This window comes from Apteryx mantelli, chromosome 1 (assembly GCF_036417845.1).
Source record: "Apteryx mantelli isolate bAptMan1 chromosome 1, bAptMan1.hap1, whole genome shotgun sequence".
Taxonomy (NCBI): domain Eukaryota; kingdom Metazoa; phylum Chordata; class Aves; order Apterygiformes; family Apterygidae; genus Apteryx; species Apteryx mantelli.
Genome location: NC_089978.1, coordinates 144050673 through 144075600, shown reverse-complemented (window position 1 = coordinate 144075600; position 24928 = coordinate 144050673). Strand labels below are relative to the sequence as shown.

Below are 24928 nucleotides of genomic sequence, written 5' to 3'. Positions count from 1 at the left end.
ACTCAAGAAGAATACCTATTCTTTCTGATGGTCAGAACAGAGTCTGTCGGCAAACACCTTCCTCTGCAAACATGTCTTTCCAGTGTTATGTACTCTGAAAGCTGCTATTTCTAACAGGGAGCACAAAAAGATGGAGTGACCTTTGAGATTAGTCATAAAGCCAGCTGCAATCGTGCTCCAAGGCAGAGAATGCGATAAGGAGAGCCCAAGCATCCATCTGCCTGAACTCTGTGTAAAGAGGGAATGTTCATTACCATTAGGCTGCTGTTCCTTTTCAGATCAAGCACTGGACGCAGCTGGGAAAGCAATTTCAGGACAGTTAAGCAAAGGGAGAAGTAAATATGCACTGGAGAGAGGGCTAAGGCATCTCACTTCTTCCACAGAGGAAGAGAAAAGAAGAGATTTGACTGTCAAATATACTTGGGCTAGATCACAAAGTGTGTCAGTCTAGCTTTGGGCTTGCTTTAATTCCATGTAAGGGAAGTCTTACTCTTAAAATGGGACCTTCCCATATCCATTTCAAAGCATAACTGCTTAACTTGAGCATGCAAGTATGTTCCTGCTACTTTTTCAGTCTGGTTTCTCTGCACATCTACAGACGGTCTTTTATAGCTTGTCTATCAACAGTTGTTAATTAAACAGGGCTGGATACTGCCCTCAATTATATCTTCCAGAGTAGGAAGATAATAGGAGTTAACAGAAATAACTAAAACCAGAATTTGGGTTGTTGCATATTTATTGCTGGTAAGACACAAGAGTTAGTAGTGAACGGGAACAAAGCTGGCTTTCAAATCTCAGCCTTATTTCATACATAGGAGATGCAATTAGAGAAAAAAGCTCCCTGAAGCCTATCCTTAGGCTTATAAATTGTCAGCAGAATTATGAAATTAATAAGGAGCTTCAAATATCTCAGCAATGTATTAATTTTTAAGTTTTATATCAGTCAGCTAATGTTTCCAGCTATAAGCTTCACAGGCTGAAATCCTGGCTCCAGCACAATTAACATGAGTTTTCTTGTTGGCTTTGATGGAACTTGGATTTCACTTTTTTTATACATGTATTATTTCTGTAAACATGTGTGTACACACTTGTGTATTTTAAATGAAAACTGAGACTCTAGTATGATCATGAGATTCTCAGAGACTGAATCCACTCTGAGAGCCATGTACCCCACTGTGACTATGACTTAATCAAGGCCTGTATTTGATGCATTTGTTGATTTTCTTTGTGAATCCACTAGTGAGGCAGAGACCCACATGTCATTTAGAGCCAGCACAGGAGAGGAGCAAGCAATCAAGCTATACAGTCAATTATTAAGAGAGATGTAGACCAGCAGGCTCAGAAAGGAATTCTAGTGATGCTTGTCACTGTTTCACTGAGGCGGAACTAAAAAAATCCCCAAAGTACCCTGGTGAGTAAAGTATGAGAATGCAGTGAGGCCCTCATTCATGCTGATGATTTAAAAGCAAACTGCTATGTTCAGTTTGATAGGATCACTAGCTTTCCTTCTGCTCCTGTCTGTTTAAAATATTTTGAAAACTGGTACAAGAAAGTGGATGGAATAAGAGAAACGGATTGATGTTATGTAGTTCATCATCCCCCGCTCTATCTCACATACAGACTCTACAAATGGATTGGAAGTTGCTATGCAGCTTCAATTTCCTGCTATTTGTACAGGCATACCTCAGAGATATTGCAGGTTCGGTTCCGGACCACAGCAATAAAGCCAATATCGCAATAAAGCGAGTCACATGAATTTTTTGGTTTCCTAGTGCATATAAAAGTTATGTTTATACTATACTGTACTCTACTAAGTGTGCAATAGCATTATGTCTAAAAAACCAATGTACATACCTTAATTAAAAAATACTTTATCGCTAAAAAATGCTAACCATTATCTGAGCCTTCAGTGAGTCGTAATCTTTTTGCCGATGGAGGGTCTTGCCTCGATGTTGATGGCTGCTGACTGATCAGGGCAGTGGTTGCTGAAGGCTGGTGTGGCTGTGGCAATTTCTTCAAATAAGACAGCAATGAAGTTTGCCACATTGATTGACTCTTCCTTTCACAAAGGATTTCTCTGTAGCATGCAATGCTGTTTGATGGCATTTTACCCACAATAGAACTTCTTTCAAAATTGAAGTCAGTCCTCTCAAACCCTGCCACTGCTTTATCAACTAAGTTTATGTCATATTCTAAATTCTTTGTTGTCATTTCAACAGTGTTCACAGCATCCTCACCAGGAGTAGATGCCATCTCAAGAAAACATTTTCTTTGCTCATCCATAAGAAGCAACTCCTCATCCGTTAAAGTTTTATCATGAGCTTGCAGCAATTCAGTCACATCCTCAGGTTCCACTGCTAATTCTAGTTCTCTCACTATTTCCACCACATCTGCAGTTACTTCCTTCACTGAAGTTGTGAACCCCTCAAAGTCATCTGTGAGGGTTTGAATCAACTTCTTCCAAACTCCTGTGAATGTTGATATTTTGACCTCCTCCCATGAATCACGAATGTTCTTAATGGCATCTAGAATGGTGAATCCTTTCCAGAAGGTTTTCAATTTATTTTGCCCAGATCCATCACAGCAATCACTGTCTATGGCAGCTATAGCCTTACGAAATGTATTTCTTAAATAATAAGACTTGAAACTCAAAATGACTCCTTGATCCATGGGCTGCAGAATGGATGTTGGGTTAGCAGGCATGAAAACGACATTAATCTCATTGTACATCTCCATCAGAGCTCTTGGGTGACCAGGTGCATTGTCAATGAGCAGTAATATTTTGAAAGGCATCTTTTTTTCTGAGCACTAGGTCTCAACAGTGGGCTTAAAATATTCAGTAAACCATGTTGTAAACAGATGTGCTGTCATCCAGGCTTTGTTGTTCCATTTATAGAGCACAGGCAGAGCAGATTTAGCCTAATTCTTAAGGGCCCTCAGATTTTCAGAATGGTAAATGAGCATTGGCTTCAGCTTCAAGTCACCGGCTGCATTAGCCCCTAACAAGAGAGTCAGCCTGTCCTTTGAAGCTTTGAAGCCAGGCATTGACTTCTGCTCTCTAACTATGAAAGTCCTAGATGGCATCTCCTTCCAGTATAAGGCTGTTTCATCTACATTGAAAATCTGCTGTTTAGTGTAGCCCTCTTCATCGATTCTCTTAGCTAGATCTTCTGGATAACTTGCTGCAGCTTCTACATCAGCACTTGCTGCTTCACCTTGCACTTTGATGTTATGGAGAGGGCTTCTTTCCGGAAACCTCATGAACCCACCTCTGCTAGCTTTAAACTTTTCTTCTGCAGCTTCCTCACCTCTCTCAGCCTTCACAGAATTGAAGAGAGTGAGGGCCTTGCTCTGGATGAGGCTTTGGCTTAAGGGAATGTTGTGGCTGGTTTGATCTTCTATCCAGACCACTACTACAACTTTCTCCCTATAAGCAATAAGGCTGTTTTGTTTTCTTATCATTCGTGTGTTCACTGGAGTAGCACTCTGAATTTCCTTCAAGAACTTTTCCTTTGCATTTACAACTTGGCTGTTTGGCGCAAGAGGCCTCGCTTTTGGCCTGTCTCGGCTTTCGACCTGCCTTCCTCACTAAGCTTCATCATTTCTAGCTTTCAATTTCAAGTGAGAGATGTGCGACTCTTCCTTTCACTCGAACACTTAGAGGCCATTGTAGGGTCATTAATTGGCCTCATTTCAATATTGTTGTGTCTCAGGGAACAGGGAGACCTGAGGAGAGAGAGAGAGACAGGGGAACGGCTGGTCGGTGGAGCAGTCAGAACACACACAACATTTATCAATTAAGTTCACCGTCTTATTCAAGCGCCGTTTGTGGCTCCCCAAAACAATTACAATAGTAACATCCAAGATCACTGATCACAGATCACCATAACAGGTACAATAATAATGAAAAAGTTTGAAATATTGCGAGAATTACCAAAACAGGACACAGAGACACGAAGTGAGCGCATGCTGTTGGAAAAATGGCACCGATAGACTTGTTCGACGCAGAGTTGCCACAAACCTTCAGTTTGTAAAAAACGCAATATCTGCGAAGCACAATAAAGCGAAGCATGCCTGTAAATACAGCTATTTTAGAGTGTGATTTTTTATTTCTCCACGGCACAGAGATCACCTGGGATACTGAATGTGTTCAGAACAGTAGGAAAGACAGTTTACCTAAAACACTGGAAAAGGTAAGATTCAAGGAATACAGAAAATCATTCCTTTGTTAATACAAGGCTACAATCTTCAGCTCTGAAATATATATACAGAATATATATATAAAGACAATTAATACTTTTATTTGAGTTTATCTATAAATCTTCTCTGCAACACAATACAGTGTATTTAAGCACATCACTTGGCATTCACTTTCCTTATAAACTATTATATCTTGTCTTAGTTTTCCTAGGTAGGTTTAAGAGTGTGATTATTTCATCTTACATAGTAGTACTCTTGTCTTTGGTATTTAGTACAATAGCTCCAATCAGAAATAGAAATTCAGTTGGTATTAATATGGCAGCATGGTTATATACAAAGTCTTAAGATTTGCATGATAATTTATATCTATTAATCTGCTTCCAAAAGCTGTAAAAGGGTTTTTCACTGGGGCCAGATACAGCTTAAAAATTTATCTCAGTATGTGCTTTAAAAGTTACTGCTTTGAATGCTTTACAAGTTACTGTGTCGATCACAGAGTACCAGTTGTTAGAAAGTCATTTGGTGCTTCAATACATATATGTGTGTGCGTGTGCGTGTGCGTGTGTGTGTGATATACATATTTTTATTTATATGAACATGTGTGTGTGGAGAGAGAGACACACACAAGCAGATTCTGATTAAGTTTAGAAGAGAAACACTGTTCAGATTCTGCCTTGCATCATCTTTTTATTTTCCTCTTGAAATGGTTGCATTTGGGAGTTGCTTGCAAATTTCCATCCAATAAAGGATTTGCAATGCAGTATTTAAAACACAACCATAAATATATTTGCTGAACAAGTAGCTACAGTAATATTTATTTTTAGTTCCAAGGGCAACATTAGGCCTAGGAGTTACGATCTTCATATAACTGTGACATCAAACTGTACTAAAAACTGTAAACGCAGTCCACCATGGTCACTTAGGAAGGTTCCCATGGAGAACAACTTCAAGAGCAGATGACTACTGCCTGTTTTCCTGAATGTGGGTTTTCTTTAGTAAGGTTTATGAAACTCAAATCCATCTAGCAGGTAGCCATGAAGTGGAAAAGAATGTGTTCTACAAAATCTTTGGATTTATGGATCTGCTAAGTCACTTGTATGCCCCTCTCACCTTTTTTTGGAGTGGTCTGTTACAAATTTTATTTGGATTTGAGAAAAGTTAACACGTACCTCATGTAGGAGCCACCTCTGTCTCTGATTATGTAGCTTGGAGAGCTGCAAACAGCCTGGACAAGGAGGCTGCTGGAGACCCCCAGGCATGGAGTATCATTCCACTTCCGATAAGTAAAGTATAAGCTGCTCTCAAGACCTATAATACCCTCATTCAGCAACAATATTTTTAACAAGATCAAGACACACATTTCTAATGAGATTATCAACAGATATCATTTGTATGCTTGCAGGATTGCAGTCTAAATATGAATTTTTTCAACAGATGGGAAAGGTAAATAAATCTTACTTACTGCCCTTTTTGAAAATACCATTTAGAAACCTTGCTCTCCAAGTTATTTTTTTTTTGCACAATTATCAGTGAAAGCTCTTTGATCCACTTGAGAGTATAAAATAGCAGCATAAAAACATCCTTCAGTTATCCTCAGTAAGAACTTCCTTTTCAGACTTAGTCCAGCCAAGTGCTGAAATTTATTTCTTAGGAAAGAAACTCCACAAAAAAGGAAATGTATAGTAAATTTGGGCATATCTATGTGGCATCCAAGTAGATTAGGAAGCTACCTTATCAAAATGTTTTCTGACGTTTACAGGAGTAGAAAAGACATAACTGCTGTCATCATTTTTTTCCATATATTTTCACTGTAATGGCTATTGTTAATAAATACAGCAATTCCATATTTGACCTGGCTCTATTACTCTTCATAATAATGACAATTTACTTTATGGGATGTCACACAGGAGAAAGTAAGACTACTCAAAATGTAAGATATTATTCAGATGATATGATGTACACAGCAGCCCAGCAGTCATTGTAGTCTTGCATAAATATGTGAGATAACTTTAAACAAAATAGTTCAGGTACAGAGCATTGTAGCTGCACGAGGATGGAGCTCAGTATAGGCTAATTTACTGATTGGAAGAGTGGTACAGGTTCATATCATGTTGTGTGCCACGACATGTTACTTACAGGAGAAGAATAGTCCTTAGGAGAACTAATCTGAGACATCTCTAGAGATATGTGCTTAGCTCCCCGTTTCACAAAAAAATGCCCTATATTAACTAAGAAAGTGATTCCTCTCTCTTTCCACCGCTCTCCATCTGTGAAATGTCAAATAATCCTTCAGAGCTCTGTAAAGACTTTGCATCAAAATTACATCCAAAGTTACTAAAAACTTGCTTCCTCATAAGCTGCCATACAGATGGTCAGTTTGATTGATAGGGTTTTGAGGGGGAGTAAAGGAGAACAAACGGAGTCTTTGCTTTATTTTATCAGTCCTGCACAGCATTTAGAGGAGTGGGAATGTTTCCTGAATGAAAGGGTAAGTACTGTGTAGGGCAAGCAAATGAAAACCAAGACTATTCCTGCCTCCTCCATTCCTAGCCCTTTCATACCATGATCTCTGAAAAGTCCTTTCACTGTAATGGGGTAATGGCAATCCCTATCTACGTCAAAAGTGTGTTACTGGTTCACTGTCTGCAATGCAGTGTGAAATTTTACATGAAATGTATTATCTAAAATTCTATTATCACTGAACACAATTAATTAAAAGTAAAGACATCCGTGTTTATCAATAACTTTACAACACTTGCAAAGCAGTGTAAGTGTGGGCAGAGAAGTCAATGCACGAAGTCTGCATTCTGCAGATGCAATCTGCCTCATAAAGGATGTGCTGAACCTTCAATCCACCAACAAAAACTAGCCTAGACCTCCAAATACTTGGGTGCATGTGTCAACAGGAAAGTAACAATATAATCCAATTAAGACAAAACGTAAAGGGCTGGAGGGTCAAGTACCTGTCATGGTTTGCAAAACACTTTCTACATAAGGAGAAACTTTGGAAGCCAATCCTTTGAAAAATAGCAGACAAAAGGTGGGCCTTACTGCACTCACTGTTTGTATATCAAATCCTCCTTCAGTCCATGAAAAATCCTGAGCCTCCTGGCAGCTCTGCAAACAGTCCAGGTGCAACCCAAACTACTGATTAAAGTATTATTGGATTTTTATTTGGGAATTTTTTTCTCTATTTTATTTAGAAGCTAAAAAATCCATAACCACTAGATACAAAAGTTTTACATATATATATCACTATGATTAGATGTCTTGATGAAACTACATAATTAAGATGCAGTCTGCAAGATTTTCTCAGCAATTCCAAGAGATGAGGAATGGATTGGAGACTTCTGCTTTAATTATGATTCCCCTTTTCTGCCCACTCCTGTTCTCTGTCTTGTCAAATGAGTGACCACATTTTCCTCAGTGATTCTGGTTGTATTCTGTTGCGATAGTCAACGTTAGTATCCTAGCATTTGTGTTGACCAGTTTAGGATCAAATGCTGTACTGAGGGTGGAGGGAGCTTTAAACCACACATTTGTTTCTTTTGCTCAAAAATATTCATTCCGATACTGATACAATACGAACGAGTTTGATCCAGTATCAAAATATTTCACAGGAGTCTAATCCTGCAAATAAATCTTTTGTTTATTTTTAAAGTTGACTATGACAACTTTAAGTATTATGCAGACTGCCAGCAGCAGCCTTACTGTGTCTATTTGATGTATGTTCTCTGGAAAAGCAAACGCATTAGGAGCTCCTTCAGAATACTTGTAGGCAACAGGAACTCAGGAGGTGAGCAAGTGAGACTAGGATGCATGCCAATAGCTTAGTAAACAGGTAATAGATCTTTCCAAAAATCACACTATGGGGAGAAACACTGTCCTAGACTCCTACTGGGGATAAAGATTACATAACTCGATTTAAATACTAAATAAGGAAAGGTCATTCTTTATAATGGTAGACTGAAGAAAGGGATTAATAGATGGCAATGATGCATTTCTTCTAATGACCAGAGAGGCTGCTGGGAGTATTCAAAATTCATGAGGATTTTTTAAGCAACCAAAAAATGTTCTGTCTCTTTGCTTTCTGGTTTGGGCGAACATTTTCAAGTACATAGGAAAGCTAAAAACTTTCCCAAACTCTTAACAAATTTATGTATAAAACATATTGCTCCCACTCCTAACACACTCTGCTTCTTGAAATAAGAGGTATCAGTTTTTCCTTTTCAATAGTGCCCAACAAAACAAAGGAATGCCCTGAACTGGCCCTTTGTGCCACTGTTGTAACAGTGGTGGAGCACAACAGCTTTAGCGTCAGATATGACCAGTCAGTTAATTTGCTGGTGGGTTTACTAAAAGACATATTTAAGAGATGGGATCTACTATAAATCCAAAAATTATATATTAAACACAGGTTAAAAGACCTTTTATTATTGTAAAAACAAGGTACCTATTTGCTTTTCTTTTCATTAATTTTTTCAACGTCAGGTGACATAACAATACTTACTCATATTGTCATTGTAGGTACAGATATGTGAACAAAGTGCTTCGGAATAGTCTGGGTGTGATCCAGTAGCACACAAGCTCCTCCACAGTTATGAGTGTATGTAATCATGCCCTTTTTCTTCCATTGGCAGGAACTCAATGCTTAGTTTACTGTGGTGTAAAAGCAGGCCTGTGTTGGCTCAGTCTGGATAACTGCTCACTTTAAGGCACAAGATTAAACAAAGTATCCATTCCTTCTCTCACATTTTTAAAAGATAACTAAGAAGAATAGAGAAAAATGTTTCCTTCCTTTAAACAATAGGACACAAGCTTCTAAGAGGAGCGAAGGGATATGAAACAACAAAGGGTGAGCGGTGTAAAGGAAGTGCTTGGGTTTTGTTTAAAGAGAAAGCCACTTTTCTTCTGCTATGCTCCAATTCCTGCTATTTTAGAGCTGAAAAGGGTATCCCCTGCTGAGCATCTCTGCAGAACTAATGAGGCACCTTGTTGACTGCTATACTGCATTGCTTTTTAAATAGAATTCATGATGGGGTGCAATTTTAAAATTTCATCCCACAACAGACTCATGCCAAACTCTCCAGCTACAGATGGAACATCAGGGACCAGTGTTACAGTTTCCTGCTTCAAATCAGCGTGAATTCAGCCATGGATCAGATCATTCCATGAAGTGAACATCTCAGCCTGCAGGTTACACTGTCTTTTATTGTTTATGCTAACCTGAACTTCCATCCCAACGATTCTCCCACCAGTGGAGAAACATTTCTCTGCAGTCTTCAGAAGCAGGGAGTGCCATGCTTTGCACCTGAAAGTGTAGAGGGGTGCTAACAGAAGAATTGCAAATGACACCTTCACTAGCCATTTTCCCTCAAAGTAAATTCTCCCAAATGTGCAAGTGTGGTTCAGTACATTACTCCTGTCACATTCATAAGTTCTCAACAATAAGAAATGGAAGGCAAACTTAAAAAGAATAAAAACAATGCTGTGTTTTTGGATCAAAAATCCATTTCCATGTAGCATTCTTTCAACCAGATGGTGGAACATGATGATAAAATACAGTGACAACAAAATCATTTGGAGATCAGAAATGCTTCAAATTCTATTCCCTTTGCTTCTGTTTAACAGGTCTTCTTTTGCCACATTGTGCTTTTCCTGGAGACAAGTTCATTTTTGGTCAGTAATAACAATGCAAAATAAACTGAGCTTCAAATGCTTTCCCATTCATGAAATTCAATTGTAGAGATATGCAAACGAGAGGGTGTACCCACATTTAGGATTTCTTCAGCCCTTGCTTCCAATTGTAGCATTACATATTTGTCCTCTGGGGCACTTTACTGAAATTTGACACTATTCACCACAGTTTCAGGAAACAGGGTCAACTCTGGAGCCCAGCTGCAGGGCAGGCTCTGAACGGCTGCTGCTCTCTCCTGCATCCTCACGCAGTCCATGCAGGGGCTGTCTCCTGGGCCTGGCTGAATGAACTCTTCCCGCTATTGTTATGCCATATTGTGTTTGTTTCTGGACTTTTCACCTCTAAAGTGTTTGTCCTCCATATCGAGTTTTTTTTTAATACTGTGCAAACAGATGCATCTGATACTATTTTTTTCCTTCTGAAGACCATATATTGACAAAAAGGGATACCTTGTCCCTCTGACTCGAAAAGCATCATACCCATGTTTCCGTCAGACCTGGCAACATCAGCAGTATCTGCGGAGGTAAGGCATTCCCATGCCAAATTTTGACCTTGTCTGATAATGAGCTCTTGTTATTACACATCACCAGTGTTACTGATGATTTGAACTGACTCATAACCTAGTTACTATCGTGAGCTAACAAATGCAGAACTGCTAATATTAATTCCACATATAAATAATTTTATGGACAGCTTTAATCACATTTTTCCTTGAGCACTCTGTGGAACTTTGGATTTCAGGAAGTAGTATGCATATAGCCACCCTCTGCAGAAGAATTAAGGCTACTTTGCTGTATTTAATTAGATTAAGCCAGTTTCTTTTCCCATTGCATTATTTGGGGACAGGATCAGATGCAGAGCAGGAATTTACTCATTTAAGCAACTCTGAACTACCCAAGTAGTGAGATGAAGAAGGAAGTTTACCATTTTGGACTGCCCTATCCTTCTGAATTTTTTCTCCTGCCTGGCTATCCCCACTCTTGCTGTGATTCAACAGGGATATATGTCATGCTAACGCCACCATTAATGGGTAGGTGGCTATGGCCCACATGTTAATAATCTGTGACACAATGCATTGACCTGTGAGCTGGAAGGATTGCTTGGGAGCTTGGTGTGAATTCTCTGCTGTGTCACGGACTAATCAGCCTGCAGAGGTAGGCTACAAGGTCGGGTGGATCAAGAGCTTAATGGGAACATTAATGGGAGCATCTCTTTTTAGGTATAGCAAATGAAAAGAGGAGAAATCATTAATGAGGTTCAATAGTCATCAAGCTGTGAGTCTTCCACTCCATAAACTGGCCTCTTCAGCCTTATTTCTGCTTGTACTCAGGGAACTTGCTTCCTGAAAATTTAAAGCTCCTCTGAAGTCTGAAATGTACCTCTCTGCTTATGTGTATTTTGAACCTAGCCAGAAATCGTATACACAGTACGTGGAAGAGGTATAACATCTAACTGCTAATATAAGAAACTGCTGCTATCTCATGTGGTCTAACTTTTACTCTACAGGCATGTATACAACATGATAATCTTGTAATAAACTTCTCAGCAAAGTATTTCTAGACAGTCTTATTTTTCCTCTTTTTTTTAAAAAAAGTGCTTTTTGGAAGATTAGAATAGTTCAGCCACCATTTAACTCCAGTTCCCCTTTAAAAATTAGCTTGTTATGATCTATTCTACATGTGTATTTTTTCCTTTTAAGAATTTTTTTGGAATCAGTGTCTATTTAATAACCTTATTATGAGCAGAAGTCACATATTTAAAAATATAAACTGCATCACAAATGAAGAAGTTGTATATGGGCAAGAAAAAAAATCTGGCACAAAAAAAGCTTGGCTTCTAAGCTATTGCAGCAGAATAGCTGTGTTTTGCACAAACATTATGATATTAGAAGTTTGCTATCTTCTACTCTCTAGACCCAAAGTAAAGCATTCATCACCTAATCTGAAGAGTCAGGGAATCAAAGACTGTTAGACCAACAGTGATTTTCTGGGTCACCAAGTCTAGTCTCCTGCTGCTGCAGGCAGCCACACTGTATATTCTCATTCATAGGTGATCAGTTCTCCCTTTCTACAAGACTGCAAAGTGTTTTGATGAGCCCATAACTGAATTAGAAGTATAATAAGAATGGACTTATTTATTAATGATGGAAGTTCTGCAAAAGGTAATGACTAAAGAATAAGAAGCAGTGCCTTAAAGGTAACAGGATTAACAATTGTCTCAAAGCAGAATGCTTTCACATGCTCAAAAAAAGGGGGAAATGGTACTGTGCCTGAATGTAAGGGGTAAAATAGATTAGATTATCTTCAAATATACAAAAATATGAATTTGCAACAACTTTTAAGGATGGCATTTTGGACCTAGATGTATGTGTGGACAATGGACATCACCTTCTATGGCAACTCTATGCAGATACCTGAATGTTTGATTTGACAGTAGATCTTTCAAATATCGTAAACCTAGTATAAACAAGTAAAAGCTGCTTTAATGATTTTCATAAACGTTCTTTTTTACTGCAGCTCCATGAACTTGCTTTTATCATACTATTTAACCTAATTAGATATTACTGGGTCATTTGTATTTGATTTTTAAAGACATTTGTCCTTTTGTTTTTAATTCCTGGGACTATTTTATTTGACCTCTCGTAGAACTAAAGAACAGAAAAGTCTTTAATATTGTAAAAGACTGATAAAATATATTTCCCATGTTTACAGTAAAGAAAGTAGTTTGCTATGGTTTCCAACATGACATTTTTACATCAGACATCTATGCACAAAAACTATTTTTTCATGTCATAGACATTTATACAGATACTGAGCTTGGCTTTGCTGAAAGCAACACTATATGAGCCTCTCTCGTGAACTCCAGTATGACTGGAACCTACTTGTACAAAAATCGATGACGTCAGTAGCCAGTCCTGTAAACATCCTCATTTTTGAGTGGTTTACACTGCCTATTTTCTGATCCTGCTGCACGAGCTTGGCAAAGGTCACTTATAGAAGCAGCTCTGCACGTACTGTAGGTGCACATAGTGTCTAGATGGGCACTCTTCAGACTAAGTGTGTATGTGGGTGAATGGAGTTAGAAGTGTTTTAAATGTAAGGATCAAAATCAGCAGCTGATTACTCGGAAAGCATGGTACATTGGGCATCCGAAATTCAGGGCAATTCTAAGCATGGGAACAAATTAGAGCTTCTTTGCACAAATGCTGAGCTGGGTGGAGACGCTATATATCCATGCTGGCATAGTGTTGTGTTCAATGAATGTATATATTCGATATGCAACCTATATATTAGCTTGGATGCTATCACAGCTCCTTGGTTCCTGGACTGGAGCTGATTCATGTCTAACCAGCTGAGAGATGATGTTTGTCTGCACCCCTGTTATAGATGTTTCCTCAGGCACTTTCAGCATGTGTCTGTCTAGCTATCCAGCTTCATTAATCATGTTTTAAATCTTGGCCATGCAGTCAAAATCTGTCAAACCACAGAGGGACCATTTGTCAGTGAGCGAATAAATATATATTGCTGAATGTTTAATGTATTCTATAGGATAATACAGAGTCTGAGAAGGGAATTTCCACAGTTAAAAAAAGAAAAAAGGTCCAAGATCTGAAGCTGAGCTTCTGTTAACACTGGTAACCCTTAACACTAAAAGATAGGTTGCGTATCTGAACCTCCCTGCACCTTAAAAGATCATAGGAAAAGGCATGACCAGCCACAGAGACACAGCAAGCTACTTCTAAAATACCAGAAAAGCATGCCACTTCCCAGCAGGCAAAAGCAAGCCTCCACAAGGAGGAACACCAGTGCGATCTGTAACACAGTGTCCAATGTCCCTTGCAGGCATCACAACAACTTGGCTATTTTGGTTGCTAACACCAAAAAAAAAAAAAAAAAAAAAAAAAAAAAAAAAAGATTTGAAAGGCATTAGCAGAAAATCCACTTGAGAATTTGAAAGACAGACTTCTTGCACACAGTTTAGTTTTGTTCCTTCTGTTTCTCCGAGTTTAGTAAGTTTAAGGGTTTGGCTTTTTTTTTTTCCCCCCTAGAATTACCATTTGAGCTGCCTGCATCTTTTCTTTCTGGTTCCATTTTCATCTTCTATGTTGCTAAGAGGTTTCCATGGCAATTCTAATATTGGATTAAGGAAGACATATTACTGAGGTTAACACATCATCTCTGGTGTCACCTAAGCCAGCATATGCAGCTCTGCTATGTGTGAATGGCCCAAACATGTTAAGAACTGTTATCAACTGATGTTGATAATGAAAGATAGTAGAGTAAAATGATAGCATGTCAGCAGGCTGAAGGGAAAAACCCAAAAAGCTACTGTCCTGATCCTCTGCTAAGACAGATCCATTGATTTTGATGGAGCTACTCTATTTTTCTACTATTTGAGAACTTGGCCCCAACAAATTGTACTTTCCACACTGATTTCATGAAAAGAAAAATAATTATCATTGCCTGCATTGAAAACTGCACTGTTCACTGATGCCAGAACACATTAATTCAGTTTATCTTTACCATAGGACTGGAGGCATTCGGAATGGTGTTCTTTTTGTTTACAATACCCCATATTCATATTTTCCTGCACTGCCTCTAACTTTGTCTTGTAAGCAATTTTGAACTGCTCAATAATTACAGTTCTGCTACAGAAGCATTATGCCCTGGGTGGGACTGGTATTTTTCAAAAGAAATAAACAAATTATCATAAGGCTATCAATTAAGTCCTGAGAATGAGGGACAGAAGGGTAGTAAAATGCAAATAGATGTCCTTTTGTATTTAGAAGTGAATTTAATACCCAGAGATATTTTATTGATTCAGCCTCCAGAGATGTCATTCAGGCAGTGTATAGAACATATGTGAATACAGAAACCAAGTCCCTGCTTGCCTGGCGCTACATCTCCGGGTGGCTGGAGAGGCCATTTCTTGCAACGCAGTCTCCGTGCTCAGCATGAGCTCTCTTGTCGGAAGGAGCAGTCAGGATGCTTCCCTTTTTGGTCTAGGTAGCTGTTCATTAGAAACTGAAATAAGACCAGAGATCTATTCCTCTCCAGCCAGTAAATGTCTGTGTAATAGTCACACAGGCCTGGTCCAGGTTCAGAAAAGGCTCCCGTATTTTACTGCCTCAAGAAACTGTTAACATGTTTGGGTTATAAACAGTCCATGATAATCCACAAAAGGGAACAGTACTATGGGTATGGTGAGGGTCCATCTAAACCAGCCAGTTCTGAATGACTTAGGAAATTTATGGACAATCTGAAAAAAAATGTTTAAACTCTGCTTAAACAAACCGCAGTTCCAAAAACTGCAGGTTGTCCAAAATTCTGTTTTGCTCCATCCAAAAAATAAAAAATGCATTAATCAACAGGATTATGATCCACTTTGAAGAGCTCCCTTTTTGTCCCTTTCCTGGGAAAAAAAATCAGTGTGGATTTTTTCCTGGTGATGCTTCAGGAGTCCAAAAGACCAGATGTTCAGTTTCTTTCTGTTTATCACAGTGAATCATACAGCTTCACATAGCCATGCAGTGTGCCCCTCCTCATTGAGATGGCTAGGCTTTTAGGACAGCTTTTCAGCCCATATAACTAAGTTTTTGTTTGTTTGTGGGCAGTCTTAGAGTTGTCACAGTGAGATTAGGGCTTATCCTGGCAATGGGATCCCATTTGTAGCTTCCTACCAATTATGGAAATGCAAACAGACTGCTTGTGCTTTGGTTTGGATTTGTTTTGCAAGAGGTCTAATCTAAAACACAAAGTCATGCAGTTGGGGAGACGCTGCTCCCCCTAATGAATAGACCAGCTGCTCTCTGGAAAACATTTGAAGCCACAGCTCTACCTGCTGGAAAAAAAGAGAAATTACACTGCACCAAGAGGCTAAAAAAATAATGAGCAAACTATCTACATAGACCCAAACAGCAAAAGTGCTTCTTTAATATAATGCACTTGCCTTCAGGATTCAGAACTTAATTGCTGCTTGCAATGGCAGAAATTTTCACCACGTTGCTGGGTTTAGATGACATAAGTCTTAATATCCTCAAAGGCCTGTCCCTTCTCTTCTACCCCAGCTGGAAGTAAGTATACTGAGGTACAAACCAGCTTTTCCCTATGGAAGGGACGAGGTGGGAGCATGAGTAGGTTAAGCATCTACTCCCGTATTAGTCTCCTTTGAACTTTCTGGTACTGGCTGTCATAGGGAGCAGGTTACAAAGGGGGTTAGTCACTGGCCTATTTGCCATGACTAGTAAGCTTATGAAAAATGGCAAGGTGGCTCATGGATAACATTTTTAGAAGCATCTAAATGATTTAGGTACTTCTAAATGTGGCATGCAGTATCACTAAGTTTCTCTGCAGGCAGCAAGAGATAGGAGTCAGAATGACCCCTGTTGGGTCTACAGTACATAATTTTACAGTAGTCCTTTAATATTTTGTATACTTTGATTCTGTTTGTGCGTTGGTTTTTTAGAAAAGCTGCATGTTTCATAGCAGTCAGGACAAGCTTTTGCCCTATTAGAGAACAAGTTTTCCACAGGATTTGTGATATTTTTATTTCTACAGTGGTTCTATTTAAGATTCCCCATTGTGCGCAAACATTCACAAACTAAACCTTAATGTTTCAGTGATCCTCTATTACTCTCTTTCTGCTGCACAAATAATGACCACATCTTCCAAAGCTGGCCATAAAAAGTCAGTTATTTCACAGAAAATTGATGAAAAAATAGTTTTTGGAAGTATCTTCAGATCATTTCTATGATAGAAATATACTTGTTGCTTTACCTGGGATTTTTATTTTGTCTTGTGTTAAAAAACCCTGGAACATTAAAACTAACAGGTTGGTGTTAGAAAAGATATGCAGGGGAACAGCCACGAACAAAAACATTTCAAAATCCTTAGCTCTGTTGTGAAATCTGTTTTGCAAATGTGAAAACAGAGACAGAAGAAATCAGTCAGTGCAGCACTGAGCAGAGAAGCGAGCTAGGTGCTTGAAAGGTGCTCGAATGCCTGCACAGCTCAGCGCACTGTGAGAGACAGCACCTTTGCACTCCTGCGGTGCTCCAGCTGTGTTAATGCAGTGTTTCTTGTAATGGTTAGTTAGCAGGAATTCTGCATGGACATGGCTGTGCTTGGTCCTGGCACTTTGCTGACTAGAGCTAGGGTGGTATCTCTGCATGGCATACATACACTGCCAGCAGACATTTATTGCAAGAGCCTTCACAGCCATCTCTCTTGGGTAGCTGGTTCAAGAGCCTCACTATAGTTCTTTTTCCCCCCAGTATCTATTTTGCTCAGATATATTCTCTATATATGTAAGCACAAGTTATACCAATAAGATATCAGAACACAAGTGTGATTATGTATATACTTATCCACCCACATACACAAACTGTAGTGGTTAACAGGGTTTCTGACATTTCCTCAACACTGAATATGTAACTAGAACCCTCCTGGCCTACAGCTGTATTCAGTTTGCAAAACTCTCAACACACATTTATACAATCTATATATAAACAGCTGCTCTTCCTCATGAGATGACAGCAACATAAAGAAACTTTCAAATTTGCTGTTCCTGCATGCTTTGCTACTTCAGGCCAGTCAGCCTCACCTCCATCCCTCAAAAGGTGATGGAGCAGCTCATCCTGGAGGCCATCTCCAAGCATGTGGAGGACAAGAAGGTGATCAGGAGTAGTCAGCATGGCTTCACCAAGGGGAAATCATGCCTAACCAATCTGATAGCCTTCTATGATGAATGACTGGCTGGGTAGATGAGGGGAGAGCAGTGGATGTTGTCTACCTTGACTTCAGCAAGGCTTTCGACACTGTCTCCCATGACATCCTCACAGACAAGCTCAGGAAGTGTGGGTTAGATGAGTGGACTGTGAGGTGGATTGAGAACTGGCTGAATGGCAGAGCTCAGAGAGTTGTGATCAGCGGCACAGAGTCTAGGTGGAGGACTGTAGCTGTCCTCCAGGGGTCAGTCCTGGGTCCAGTCTTGTTCAACTTCTTCATCAATGACCTGGATGAAGGGACAGAGTGCACCCTCAGCAAGTTTGCTGACGATACAAAACTGGGAGGAGTGGCCGATACCCCAGAGGGCTGTGCTGCCATTCAGAGAGACCTGGACAGGCTGGAGAAGTGGGTGGAGAGGAACCTCATGAAGTTCAACAAAGGCAAGTGCAGGGTCCTGCACCTAGGGAGGAATAACCCCATGCACCAGTACAGGTTGGGGGTTGACCTGCTGGAAAGCAGCTCTGCAGAGAAGGCCCCGGGAGTGCTGGTGGACACCAAGTTAAGCATGAGGCAGCAATGTGCCCTTGTGGCCAAGAAGGCCAATGGTCTCCTGGGGTGCATCAGGAAGAGTGTTGCCAGCAGGTCGAGGCAGGTGATTCTCCCCCTCTACTCAGCCCTGGTGAGGCCACATCTGGAGTACTGCGTCCAGTTCTGGGCTCCCCAGTACAAGAGGGATGTGGCACTACTGGAGCAAGTCCAGCGAAGGGCTACAAAGATGATTAGGGGACTGGAGCATCTCTCTTATGAGGAAAGACTGAGAGAGCTGGGCCTGTTTAGCCTGGAGAAGAGAAGGCTGAGGGGGGATCTTATCAATGTATACAAATATCTTAAGGGAGGGTGTCAAGAGGATGGGACCAGACTCTTTTCAGTGGTGTCCAGCAACAGGACAAGAGGCAATGGGCACAAACTGAAACACAGGAAGTTCCATCTGAACATGAGAAAAAACTTCTTCACTGTGAGGGTGACAGAGTGCTGGAACAGGTTGCCCAGAGAGGTTGTGGAGTCTCCTTCTCTGGAGATATTCAAAACCCGTCTGGATGCGATCCTGTGCAACGTGCTCTAGGTGACCCTGCTTAAGCAGGGTGATTGGACTAGATGATCTCCAGAGGTCCCTTCCAACCTCAACCATTCTGTGATTCTGTGATTCAGTGTAAGACCGAAGACCATAAGTAAGTCTGACGTAGAACTGAAGTGGGGCTTGAGTAGAGAATCAGAAATGCATTTGTAATCTCCTCTCTGGCTGAATCTTGATTAGTATTATGACAAAGAGGAATTTGCTGCCTGACAAAGAAGGACAGTTACTAGAAATTGGAAGGATATGATGGGTGTTTTTTCACAAAGTTAGTTATGTTACAATATGTAAAACAGCAACCTGGAATATCTCAACAGAAGCTCTTTGAATAATCCACAACAATCTGCATCTGACTGTAATTCTAGAATATCTTCTTAGATCTGTACTATATGCTGTGTGCATGCACGTAAGGGGAAAGCACATTTTTTCTATAGCATTGTTTACAAGCTTGTATCATTCTGGAGATTGGATCTCTGTGTTGAGAAGAGGCAATATTTTAGAGTCAAGGAATCCAGTCTTATCTTAGACTGAAGTAAATTCAGAGTATGAATCTTCTTATGCCTTGGAGCTATTCTTAAACTGGGATGGGCAGTTGTCAAAGGGAAGCAATGCACAGACATGTGGAGCGAGACTGTGTTGTTTTACGTGGTGTCTTTTCTGGAGGGAATCATCCTCTGGACCAGAACTGAGGCTTTTTTTAGGTTTCATTTTACATCACTCCAGTCCTTTGATGCAATGGCCAAAGTAAGGCTCTTTTCCAGGGTTTTCATTTGGAGTGAAATCCTGGCTCTTTGAAGTCTGTAGCAAAACTCACCCAGAGCTCTCCCAAGACCTGCGAGACTGGCTTCTCTTGCAGGCAGAAAGCCTCCAACAACACATTCTGAGGAAAAGCTCTCTGCATCTGGCTCACAGCACATTTGCTTCTCCTTGGATGCATTTAAAAATCCAATTGGGCTGATACTGCAGACAATGTGACTGGTCTCTGCCAATTTCAAATGTGGCATGCTTGGAGGGCGATAAAAGCCACACCAAGGAGAAAAATGGACTTCCCTATATGCCAATAGCTATTGAAAAAAGTGAAAGTGATCTTAAAAATATCCAGAGGAAGATCAGGTAAAAAAATTCTTGTGTTTAGATCTCTCAAAAATGTAAAAAAACGGCAACAAAAAGCCAGCTAGAGTAAGCTACTCCATTTTCATAATTTTATGCAAAAATATTTAAATTCTTGGCTCTCAATGGAAGTTTGTCACTGGAAGACACCTCTTGCCTTGAAGTCTGGACTTTTGATATGAAAATCATGTGAAAGCAACATGAAGCAAAGAAGGAGAAAAATACTCTCTGTTCCATAGTCCCCTCCCCGAACTCAGTGGTAGCAACTAAAAGGCCAGTGTACTTTTGTTGGAAATAACATATTAGACCTGAAACTAATTTTCTGATTGTCATGGAGTCTAATCTTGGAAAGGGTTGTTCTGTTTTGCTTTGTGTGATTTGTCAGTTGTCTGAAACTCCAGATGCCTTTAGATTCAAAGCAATAGTGATAATCTGAGGGTGAATGGATCATCTCATTTATGGATGTGGACCTGCAAAGATCATAGGATGAAGATATGTAGATATACAAATTGAAATGTAGGGGGAGAGAAATTCTTAGTGTGTAGCCAAGAAGGTAGGAGAAAATGCTGATACATCCGTCTGAGATAGGGGTAGGACATAACCACCATATATTTTTACGACAGCATGCACATAATCTGTAAGAGAGAAAACCACAGATCTTTATGTTACAAAAAACACTGAATAATGCAGGACTTAAAATAAAATCATGAGACAGAATTCTTGAAACCTTTGGAAACAAAAATTTGCCTTTTTGTGGTTAAAAGCATTACAACATAAGATAGGCACCTGATCATGTTCGAGATCCTGGGCCTTGCTACTCTAAGCTGGGGACATTTGTAGAGGAGATAGAAGCATAAGAAAAACTAATACTGTTTTGTTGGCATTTTGACCAAAATGAGAAACGAAATATTTCTATGTTTTTGTAATGCTACTTCTCCACATCAGCTAGCATGTACTAACAAATTGGTTAGGAGAAGGTCTGAACAAATGCAGACAGGAGGCAGTTTTTCAGATATGAACCATGTTCTCAGAAAGTTTGATCCTTGCTTTAGACCAGTTGAAGTTCATGATGAAAGTCTTCCAAAACTCCTTTGCGTCACCTAAGAATGACTTTAATTAAACTGCAGGCTCAGAAATGCCTGATCAACCAGAAAGGGTTGTTAGAATGCACTGGAGCTGAATTGTTCCACATCTTTGTTTGCAGATAACAGCACAGTTCTTTAAAACAAGGCTTTCATTTCTTTTCAATGAATTTTGAGCAGGTTATTTTGAAACAGCTGTGAGACTGCCTGGGGTGTCTGTTTGTTTCAACATTGCTGAAATTTAAGCGCCTCACATCAGAATTGAAAGTGACCCTCCACTATTGTGGAGTCAAGAATTGGAATAGGAAATCAAAGAATTCCCCTCTCTGTTAGCAGGGAAACATGCTTTCTCATTTAGAGGAAACAGAAGGAGGGAGTCAGGTTACCATAGTGATCAATGAGGAAAGGATATGGTTACCTGGAAACAGAACTGCTCCCATCCGCTGAAACAGTCTTTCTTTTATTTGTTTATTGATGAGAGATCAAAGCCAGCTCTTCACACACACAGAAGTCTGAAGGTTAGACTTGGAACAGCTGCTCTGCATCAGATTTGAGCACAAGTGAGTAAAGGGAGATACATAAAACTTTCTGTGAGGCCTCTACCACTTCTATTTGTAGAAAACACTATTTGTGTTAGTAAATAAATAAAGGTCTTATTGTCAGTCTAAAGAAAAGCTGCTATTAATTCAGAATAACTGCCGTAGTCTCTGCGACCTAAGGCCTGCTTGTCCACATGAGAGCCATTAAGAGCACATTAGCCAGCCAGTCAATTATATTTGTAAAGAAAAGTCTGTCTCTTGCACCTGTAATCGTACTCTATAGACATTTACAGGGCTCACACCGCCAGCTGCTCCTCTCCATGGGATTTGAAATCAAAGCCTTCCTTGCACCGGAGAGTTGAGGTGGCTGCATTTTTTGGAACAGAACAGTCAAGGCAGCGAGACTTTGGCCAAGGCTCCAGTGTGGAGCTAAGGGGATAGCTGGAACTTCTGACATCTGTATGTTGCAAATGGTACTATACACGATTAATTTTTAATGGATCTGCAATCAAAGTACAGAAATATGTCTGGAGATCTTAGCAGGTCTTCCAGGCCTGCAAGAAAAACCGGGATTATAGTTAAGTCACTGCACTAGACCTCAGCTTCTGGCTACTCCTTAAACCTGCTATGTTAGTTTAGACAGTCCGTTGCTTGTCTAAAGGCCTTGCAAGATCTCAGGGTATTTGGGGAAGTTCCCTCCTCTGGTAGAACTAGGGACAATAAACTGCACTACTTCTCAAAATAAAGCCAAAAAAACACACACACAAAAAAAAGAAGAAGGGTCGAGCAGATGCCTATTCTATAAAGCTGCAGGTTGCAAGTGGATTTAAGGCCGAAGACCTAAACCTCTGTCAGCCACAAAAAGAACCGTTAGGACTCATGGGATTCAAACCTGTGAAACATAGTTTAGCTGCAGACAATAGAGGAGCTCAAAATCAGCCTGTTTTAAAATTTCTGGCTATGAATTTTGAGCAGGATATTTGGAGCCCAAAAGAATGAGTTTATATCCCTGTTCCAATGTTATCACTTAAGCTGTCCTTGGCGGGTTGGACCATGTGGTACTATGAGCTCCAGCATGAGGGAATCAGAGCTTGGCTGTAAGGGAACAGGCAGCACCTCTGGTCCTCTCTGCTCCCATGAATGGTGTTTTCCTCATCACAGGGTGCCACAGGAGACCCTATGAGTGCACTCATTTGCACGTTTCCTTGCAACCATTCTGTAGCATTGTAATGAAGGTATGGGAAAAGGAAGAATAATTTCAAACCTTTTGATTTCAGAAGGAACAAGAACACTGGCCTCACGCTCCCTGAGTGAGTACACTCTACCCATATTATGACACAGCTGCACCCAAACTGTATATGCTTTCAAAGAAAGGACAAACCATTTATCAGCACACAGAGTGCGAGATGCTGGAGCAAACGACATGCTATGAGACCTACTCTTATCCCATCACTTAACTCTGAACACTGGTATGTGCCCAGATGTGCAAGGAGACACAGAGGTTTAGAAACATTCTTCTATAAGGTATTGCCCATTAGTTTTCTGAGGGGCCTCACACAACATGTCACCTACCCTGCGTCATGGGCACTTATATGCTTAATTCTCCTGAGCCCCTAAACAGAGAACTTCAACCCTTACCACAGGCTTGGCAATTCTCCTGCTGCAGCCAGGCACCGAAGTCTGTGTTTAGATGATCCAACTCTAAATCTACAGGCTGAGTAATCATGGTCTGTAGAACAGGGAAGGTGGATGTCTCCAGCTGCTTTCTCCCAAAACTGTTAAACTACAGTGTTCTTCTCGATAACACTCCTGTCTTCCTGCAGATATTCTGCCTTGCCTCTGGCACCTCTTTCTTTCCCATGCTGGGAAGAACTCAACCAACAAAGAACAGGACCACAATGAAACATCCTAGCTGAGCTCTGAGAAATGCTACAAGCACTCAAACCTGAGAGTATTATTGACATTTTATGGGTAAGACAAAGATGAAAACCAAGATCTTCAGTGGTAGTTAGGAGCCTATTTGCCCTCCAAATGCCTAAGCCCACCTTTTGGATCTCAGTAATAACCTCAACTTCTGTATAACTACTTGTATTTTTTCTGGTTGAATACACACAAAACCCTACAGAGCACATAAATTACCCCAAAATAAGCATCTAAATAGCCTTTTTTTCTTATGCCTTCTTTCCTAAGAGAAAGATCTTCAGAATAACTATTTTTCCCAAACATTTATTAATCATGTTTTTGCATATATACATAGACACACAAACTGTATATGCTTTCAGCGAAAGGCCAAACCATTTATGCTGCCACTGGTAGCCAGGGCACCTCTCTCTAGTATGGGAGACTCAAGTTTAGACAGACACAACCAGTAACAGTTCAATCAACAAGTGAATGAGAGAAATCTTTCCTAGCACAGACACAAACCTACAAACCTGCTAGTCACATGGGAGGGAATCAGATCTCTTCATTGAATCAGACTGAGCAATGAATTCAGTTCATAACAACCATACTCCGGGTATATATTAGTAAGAGTAGGCCACTGAGTATCTCTCTCTCTCTCTCTCTCTCTCTCTCTCTCTCTCTCTGTTCATTTAGTAACAGAAAAATAGACAACGCTCCCCAGGGCTGAATCATGACTTAGTATTCTAAGCAAAGATAACAGATGCCTTCTGCATTTCATTCCTAATTCATGGCTCTTCGTTTGGCTACTGTCTAGGGATCTAAATATCAAGTTGCCTTGACATGTCCTGTAGAGAGCCTAATTCAAGGCTGGGATTCAACAAAAGCACTGCAATAATGAAGGACCAACTGCCTTTGAGAATCAGGGACCAAGTGATTTGCTCTATATCACACAGAAGTGTAGCTACAGCAGAGGCCTGTTGCACCCATGAAACGAGAATTATACTAAGTGGATTCTGATATTACCTTGTTTTAAACCCAAACACACTACCACTGCATAACTATATAAACATTTTTGTACCCAGTGGCCCCGTAAATATAGTATTTCCATTGCTAGTAACCAACCACTGGCTTTACAATAACTGTGCCTTATGCTCATTGTGCAAGGCCCTAGTCCTGATCTGTTAGGCTTGTTATCAAGTTCTTTTAATAACTCATACTGTGTGAGCCAGAGTACAGTCCCTGGTATCTCTCATTATGATACACAGATTAGGCATGAGGTAACAGCAAGGGCCTTGAAAATATGGGCACAGGCTGAAAACAGAGGCCTCAGAACTATACACAACTCAATAGTGCTCAGTTACTGGTCACTGAAAAAGCACAGCCTTGAGACCTGAGAAAAGACTGGTTTTGCTTCAAGAAAAGAAGCAGCAACTAAGCAAAGGGCAACAGGATAAGGCACTTGCCCAGCCTGGAGCTGCTCCTCCTTAGAGCTGTCTTAGTTATTGAACAAGCTTGCACCCCAGTCTGATCCCCATGTG

At 40.2% G+C, this 24928-nt stretch overlaps 1 pseudogene; it reads right to left on the bottom strand.

The window, feature by feature from the left end:
• Positions 1 to 1902: 1902 nt before the first annotated feature.
• On the bottom strand, positions 1903 to 3668 carry LOC136991144 (tigger transposable element-derived protein 1-like; annotated as a pseudogene).
• Between the last annotated feature and the right edge of the window lie 21260 nt (positions 3669 to 24928).